Consider the following 6812-nt stretch of genomic DNA (forward strand, 5'->3'; position numbering starts at 1 on the left):
CAGCTCCTCCGATCACAGGTTTTCTCCCATCCGCCCTTGCTGCTCCTCAAGAGACAGGAACTATTATTGGAGCAGCAGCAAGGGCAGGAGAGAGGCATCGTGTGATTGGAGGAGCTGGAGCAACCATCCTGGCTGGTCCTGCTGTCGAGAGGAGGCCATTTTGAAGGGAGGTTAGAAATGGGGTCTGCTGTTAGGCTTAGATAATCTAGATAAATTAGGATAGGATTTATGGTGGGGTTTGTTTTTGGGATTTACAGTTGGGGTTAGATAAACTGGGTAAATTAGCTATTTTAGGCTCAGTGTTTATTTGTTTTTCAAACATCGAATCCTTACAGTGTCTATCCCTACTGTTTCAGAGTATACATCATATCCAGGACAGTAACTGTCCTGCTTTTGACGTGTTTCATGTAGGTGATCGAACTCCTGATGATATTCTCCAGAGAGACCTTCAGCACACCTGGGGTCTCCTCATTATTTTAAATTCTGGAGGATATATTTGGTCCTTTTTCACAGAAGTTGAGAAAACAGTTAGTTTTCTTGTCAAAAATGGAATCTTCTGCCAAGACAATAACAACTGACTTAAATAGTAAGGATTCTGTAAGTGTCATTTTGACCAGCAGTACCAGGAAGCAGCCACACAGATTAGAATCAACCGGCAGTGTGGAAAATCCACTCAGCTTTTTCCCATTCTCATGGACCTCTACTAGTCCTGCATACCCCAACACTTAGATTTCCAAATGCTCATTCTTGCTTACTTTCAATAGCCTTTCTTTGCTCTACCTCTTCAATCTCTTTCTGTCCTACAACCTATTTTGCATCCACTGCTGTTAGTAAGTAAAAGTAAGTCACCCATCCCTTTTTCGGCACAGGGTCTGGGTTGGGGGCAGGTGGAATGAACTGCCTGTGGTTCAGTGTGAAACAGACAAACTTGGATTAGAGGCTTTGGAGGAGGGATGAATGGCCATGGGTGTTTTGGGGTTTTTCACTTGCCCAGGGCTGCAGCGTGGCCTCTCCTCCGCACCAGCCCTTCAGTGACGTTTCAAGACTTGTCTCAATGGGGGATTATATGCACAGCCAAAGATTCACTTTGCGAGCAGGTCCAAGGGGTTCAGAAGAAACCACAGAGAAGGCATCCAACCAGTTACTGTCCTGTCCCAGAAATAGGCCTGTCTAGCACATAACCCTAAAATAAGATGTTACATTAGACCGATGAACTCTTTGAAGGTGATCAAAAAGATTAGATAATGTGGATCTACATTGGTGTTGGTCTAGTTTTAAGGATCTTGAAGGTAGGCCAGTTGGTGAAGATAGGGAGCACCTCTGTGAATTATATTCCATGTTTTGTGTAGGTCTAATGTTGTTTTGCCTACTAGTTTGCAGCAAGGAATTAAGAATTGGATAAATATTCAAAGGAAAACATGTTTTGTAGGGCCAGGATGACAGAGTGGAAACTACTTTGATCACTCTCTCTCTCAAAGAGCTGGCATAAGAATGATAGGCTGAATTACTTCCTTCTGTGCCATAACATTCTGTGAATTCTATGATTTCAGACAGCCAGCATATCCCTATCTGTTTCTACATTTGTGTAGACTTTCAATGTTCATTGTAAAAAGTATGGCATTGGGAGGTACAGTTAGTGAGTTAACCACCTCTATAAAGTGGTATGTGTCTTTAATGTAACTAGGATGCTTCTATGCTAAGGGGTTCCAATCTGTATCTCACTGAAGCACAGATGATTATGTGAGGAGGTGCAACAGCTTGGGGGAAAAAAATCACTGAAATGTGAAGTATATGTGAATTAAACCATTCGTCATTTGATGGTTAGCTTGGTTTTGCAGAATTAATTTGTGTGTATTCCCCTTGTTGCACAGTTGGACCTTCTGAAGTCAGTATCCTGACGTGTTTGTCAGCACTCACTTTTTAAATAGAAGTATTGAGGGGAAATTGGAAGGTCAAAAACAAAGAATGCTGGAGAATGCTAGTTGCTTGCAATTAATTTTTAAAGGGGGCTGCAGATCTGAGACTCATTCTTAATAACTTACCTTGCACCAAGTAGTTAGAATTTTCATTTTTGAAATGGTATATGGGAGATTTACTTATAATAAATTGACAAAAACATCTTATTTATAGACTGCAAGTTAAAAGATTTAGTAATATGTTCAGAGATAGGTCCCACTTTTGATCATGTTGTTGAGTTTTGGCTTTATTAGGGCGGTTGGGATGTTCAGTGAATGCAGCTGGATGGGCCCCTACAAAGGAGTCTGTGGATCCAACTGGTGGGCTGGAATGCAGCCTGGAATGCCTGAAGATAAAAATTAAAAGAAAGGCTTGCGATTATACAGTCCTTTTCACAACTTCAGAATGTTCCAAAGAACTTTATAGCCAATGTATTGCCTTTTGAAGCGTTGTCACTGTTGTAATGTAGGGAAGGCAATTTGCACATAGCAAAGTCTTACAAATGGAAATGTGATAATAAACAAGTCATTTGTTTTAGTGCTGTTAGTTGAGGGAAAACTATTGGTCAGGGCGATAGGGAGAACTCCCCAGCTCTTCTCTGAAATAGTGCCAAAGGCATATCCACCTGAGAAGGCAGATGGGCTTCAGTTTAACATCATCCAAAAGGCAGCACCAGCCACAGTGCAGCACTCCCTCAGTGCTGCACTGAAATGTTAGTCTAGATTTTGTGCTCAGGCTTTTGGAGTGGGACTTAAACCCACAGCCTTCTGACTCAGAGGTGAGAGTGCTACCAACTGAGGCACAGCTGACATTGTGAAATGTGTGCATCACAGGAAATTGTGCAGATTGACCACCATTCCATGGGGACGATTGGACTACCAAGCTGGGGTTTTGGGTGGAGGGCCTTGCGCAACTGGCCTACCTTCAAGATCAGGTACCTGCTGCAGTTTTACTGAACATGGGGCAGGTGGATGCCAGAAATGTGCCTGAAGTGCCTGTTCCTGACTGACCATACTAACGAGGTGTCCTTCCACTGACCCTGCTTATTCTGTGGGATCAGCACTGAAGGGCACAGTTGGATGTGATCCCAGCTTAACCACGCAGGCCGTGATCCAAAGAATTTCAGGGCCGGAGTGTGCATCACTTGCAGTTATTGTTTGAAGAAAACCACTCTATTCAGAACAGATCTGATTTGCATTGAGATGAATATTTAAGTAATTCAAGAATAAGTAAGTCGACTCTGTACTTTAATATGTTTGTTGCTCCATTGAATTGAAGAATTTGGAACTACATTAAAAGGAATTGATAATTAAACAACAAACTCCTTTTGGAGAAATAAATCATTATTGGTATGTAGGAAAGAAAAATAATCAATGACAAGTACAAAAGTGAAAATATATCAGTAAAGAGCCTGAGACCTCTAAGAAGGCACTGTGTTAACTGTAACTGGGGGAAGAAAAGAAGGCATTGTTCAAAACAGAACACAGTCAAATGTAATTAGAGCTCAACAACAGGAGGCAAATCAATTAAATAGTCAACATAATTCTGTCACTTCAAATGTATGGTCAACTGCGTTGTACACACGGGGCTGAATTTTACTGAGCCCTGGGTGTTGTGTTCTTCTGTTTATTGCAAATATACCAACCATACAACAAGGATTTGTGAAACAATAACGTGCGTTCTTTATTTGAAGACAAGACTATATACAGACAATTGTAACTGGGAGGCTATGTAAACATGTCTGATCTGCAGGACTGCTGCTGTATTCTGTCTACAGAGTCCAGACTATACATCTCGTCCTTTCTCATGGCGGATAGTGATGGACAGCAGTTTGAGAAATGCTCCCTTACAGGTACATGTGCATCACAACACAACACTGGGTGGTGGGAGCGGAGGCTGGTGGGCCAGTAAAATAGTGGGCAGCTGTGTCATTCCTTATTCCGTCCCACCACCGGGAATCCCAGTGGCAGGTCTGGCATGTGAATCAGCTGCCTGTTCCATGTATTTTGCCAGCAGTGGGGTGCCCCCACCCCTCACCCCGCTGCATGGCTTGACTGCCAACTTCAGGGATGCCAGAGGCTCCATAGCCCAAATAGAGGGTCGCAGGCAGGAAAGACAGCCCCTGCAGCCCCAACAACCCCCCCGGAGGCTTTTCCTCTCGGATTGGCAGGGCCTTCCACCTTCACCTAAATTTTTTAATTGAAATCTAACAATGGCTCGAGGTCTCCAACCTGCCCCAGTAGCGCCTACCTTTCCCAATGGTAGGGCTGTGGCTTCAGAGCTGCCGGTTCTGTGATTGGGCCAGCAGCATCAAGATCCCGCCCCCTGTTCTTATTTGGACATGAGAATGGTTGTGGCCAATTTGGAGGCCACCTTCGATAAGATCACCAAGCCAATCCCACTGTCAGTAAGTGGGGGCTCGAGACCCCCATTTGAGCCCAACATGGGGATCCCAAAGCCTATGGGAAAATCAAGTCCATGAAGTCAAGAACCTGGGCATTTTTCAAGAAAGGAGGGTTGCAAGGAGATTAGGGTGAGGAACAGAGCAGAGGAGAGGAGAGATTCTGACCATTTATAGCAGACATTAATGGGCTTAACCAACATCAGGAAAGGTTGTGGGTCACAAGGAGTAGGGGCGGTCAGCAGATTGCTGGGAGGGAGGCAAATGTCGCACATAGGTTTGATTCAGGGACCAGCTGGGGGGAGCAGCTACTCCTCTTGGCTCACAGGCACTGTAAAAGGAAGCTATAAAAGATATAAAAAGCAATTAGCTGCTTGATCTGGCTCCCGCCTCCATTTAATTTCTGAATTTCCAGAGCCCTGGGAAACCCAGCCAGCCAGGGGTAAAATTATAAAAGAAAAAATATAAAAGAAAAAAGAAAAAAAACTGCGGATGCTGGAAATCCAAAACAAAAATAAAAATAAAAATACCTGGAAAAACTCAGCAGGTCTGGCAGCATTTGCAGAGAGAGGAGCACAGTTAACGTTTCGAGTCTGTATGACTCTTCAACAGAACTAAGTAAAAATAGAAGAGAGGTGAAATATAAACTGGTTTAAGGTGGGGGGAGGGGAACAAGTAGAGCTGGATAGAGGGCCAGTGATAGGTGGAGATAACCAAAAGATGTCATAGACAAAAGGACAAAGAGGTGTTGAAGGTGGTGATATTATCTAAGGAATGTGCTAATTAAGGGTAGAAAGCAGGACGAGCAAGGTACAGATAGCCCTAGTGGGGGTGGGGTGAAGGAATTGAAATAGGCTAAAAGGTAGAGATAAAACAATGGATGGAAATACATTTAAAAATAATGGAAATAAGTGGGAAAAGAAAAATCTATATAAATTATTGGGGGAAAAAAGGGGGGGATCGGAAAGGGGGTAGGGATGGAGGAATTATATCAGGCTCCTAGCAGTCTGATTTAAATATTATAATGAAGACATGCTGCATAATCTTCCAGCCCAAAAATGGTCGCAGGCACATACATGACAAGTTGGGTTTGTGTTTCATCATTTTAAAAATATTTAACTTCCCATCCCTGACCCTCTCCTGCGTGTCCTGGGGAAGGGTTTCATATTCCCCACATGTGCGCAGAGTCTGACACTTCAGCGCAATCCTGAGGGAATGCTGCACTGTCAGAGGTGCATCTTTCAGATGATTCATAAAACCATGGCCCTGACTGATCTCTCAGGGGGGTGTAAAAGACCCCATGTTCTGTTTTAAGAAAAGTATGGGAGATCTTTGTGGCGTCCTTACCAATATTTATAGCGCAACCAACATCACCAAAACAAATGATCTGATCATTTTCTAACTGCTGTTTGTGGGACCTTGCTGTACGTGGAATGGCTCCCACATTGCCCTACAGTGTAACAGTGGCAACACTTCAAATATAATTCATTGTCTGTGAAGAGTTTTAGGACATTCTGACGCCATGAAAGGTGGGATATAATAGCAAGGTCTGTATTTGTCAAAACACATGAGGAAAGCTGAGAGTTGCAATTCAATGCTGGTCAGAATTTCTGCGAATCGCCCAATCTCCTGCCATAACTTTGGTGGGAGCACATGAGCAATATCTATTTCTCTGGGCATTCTATCAATCTCATACCAAAGTTATGCTAGCAGCTGGGGAAAACCACACACACACAGACAAACACACATACACGCAGACACAGAAATTCAGAGCATACGTGACAATCACAAGTGAACGTTCTCTGGAAAAGCGGTCTGGACAAAACAGTGAGCAATATTTGGGTTGGCGGATGGAAGTGATGTAATTCAACCTCTCCCTGCACTGTGTAGCAGTCCTTAAGATGATGGAGGATGCATTGACTGCCATTGTCACCACCTCCAAACAGCATGCTCCACTCTGCTATCAGGCCATTTGCCTTCAGAGCTCATTAAATGATTGCTCCTGAGCTCTCATTTCCACTGAAGCACCAGAAAATCAAGGGGTCCTTCCAGCTGCTGACATCTCAAGGCCACTGTAATATATTGAAAATTGCATTGTGCATTTGGTCCACTTAAGGTGGATGACCCAGAATGTACTTCTGTGCTCTCTGTTGAACAGGGCAACCAGCCACATGTGATGGTGAGCATTGGCTACTCAGACCTAGATGTTTTCATAGATACAGGAGCATCTGTCAATGTCATGGCAGACAAAACCTTCAACAGATTTCAGGACTGCCCCATTCTCTGAAAACCAGGGAATATTAAAATTGTCCTTTACAATAATGACAAATGGCGGAAAGTTCTCAGGACTTTTGAAATGCCAGTCTCATTCACTAGAATGAATGTTGTATTCTATGTCATACCTGGAGAATGTGACACATCAGTTTCCATATAGCAAAAGATCTGCACGTAATTG

This window comes from Cetorhinus maximus, chromosome 1 (assembly GCF_964194155.1).
Source record: "Cetorhinus maximus chromosome 1, sCetMax3.hap1.1, whole genome shotgun sequence".
NCBI classification, from domain to species: Eukaryota; Metazoa; Chordata; class Chondrichthyes; order Lamniformes; family Cetorhinidae; genus Cetorhinus; species Cetorhinus maximus.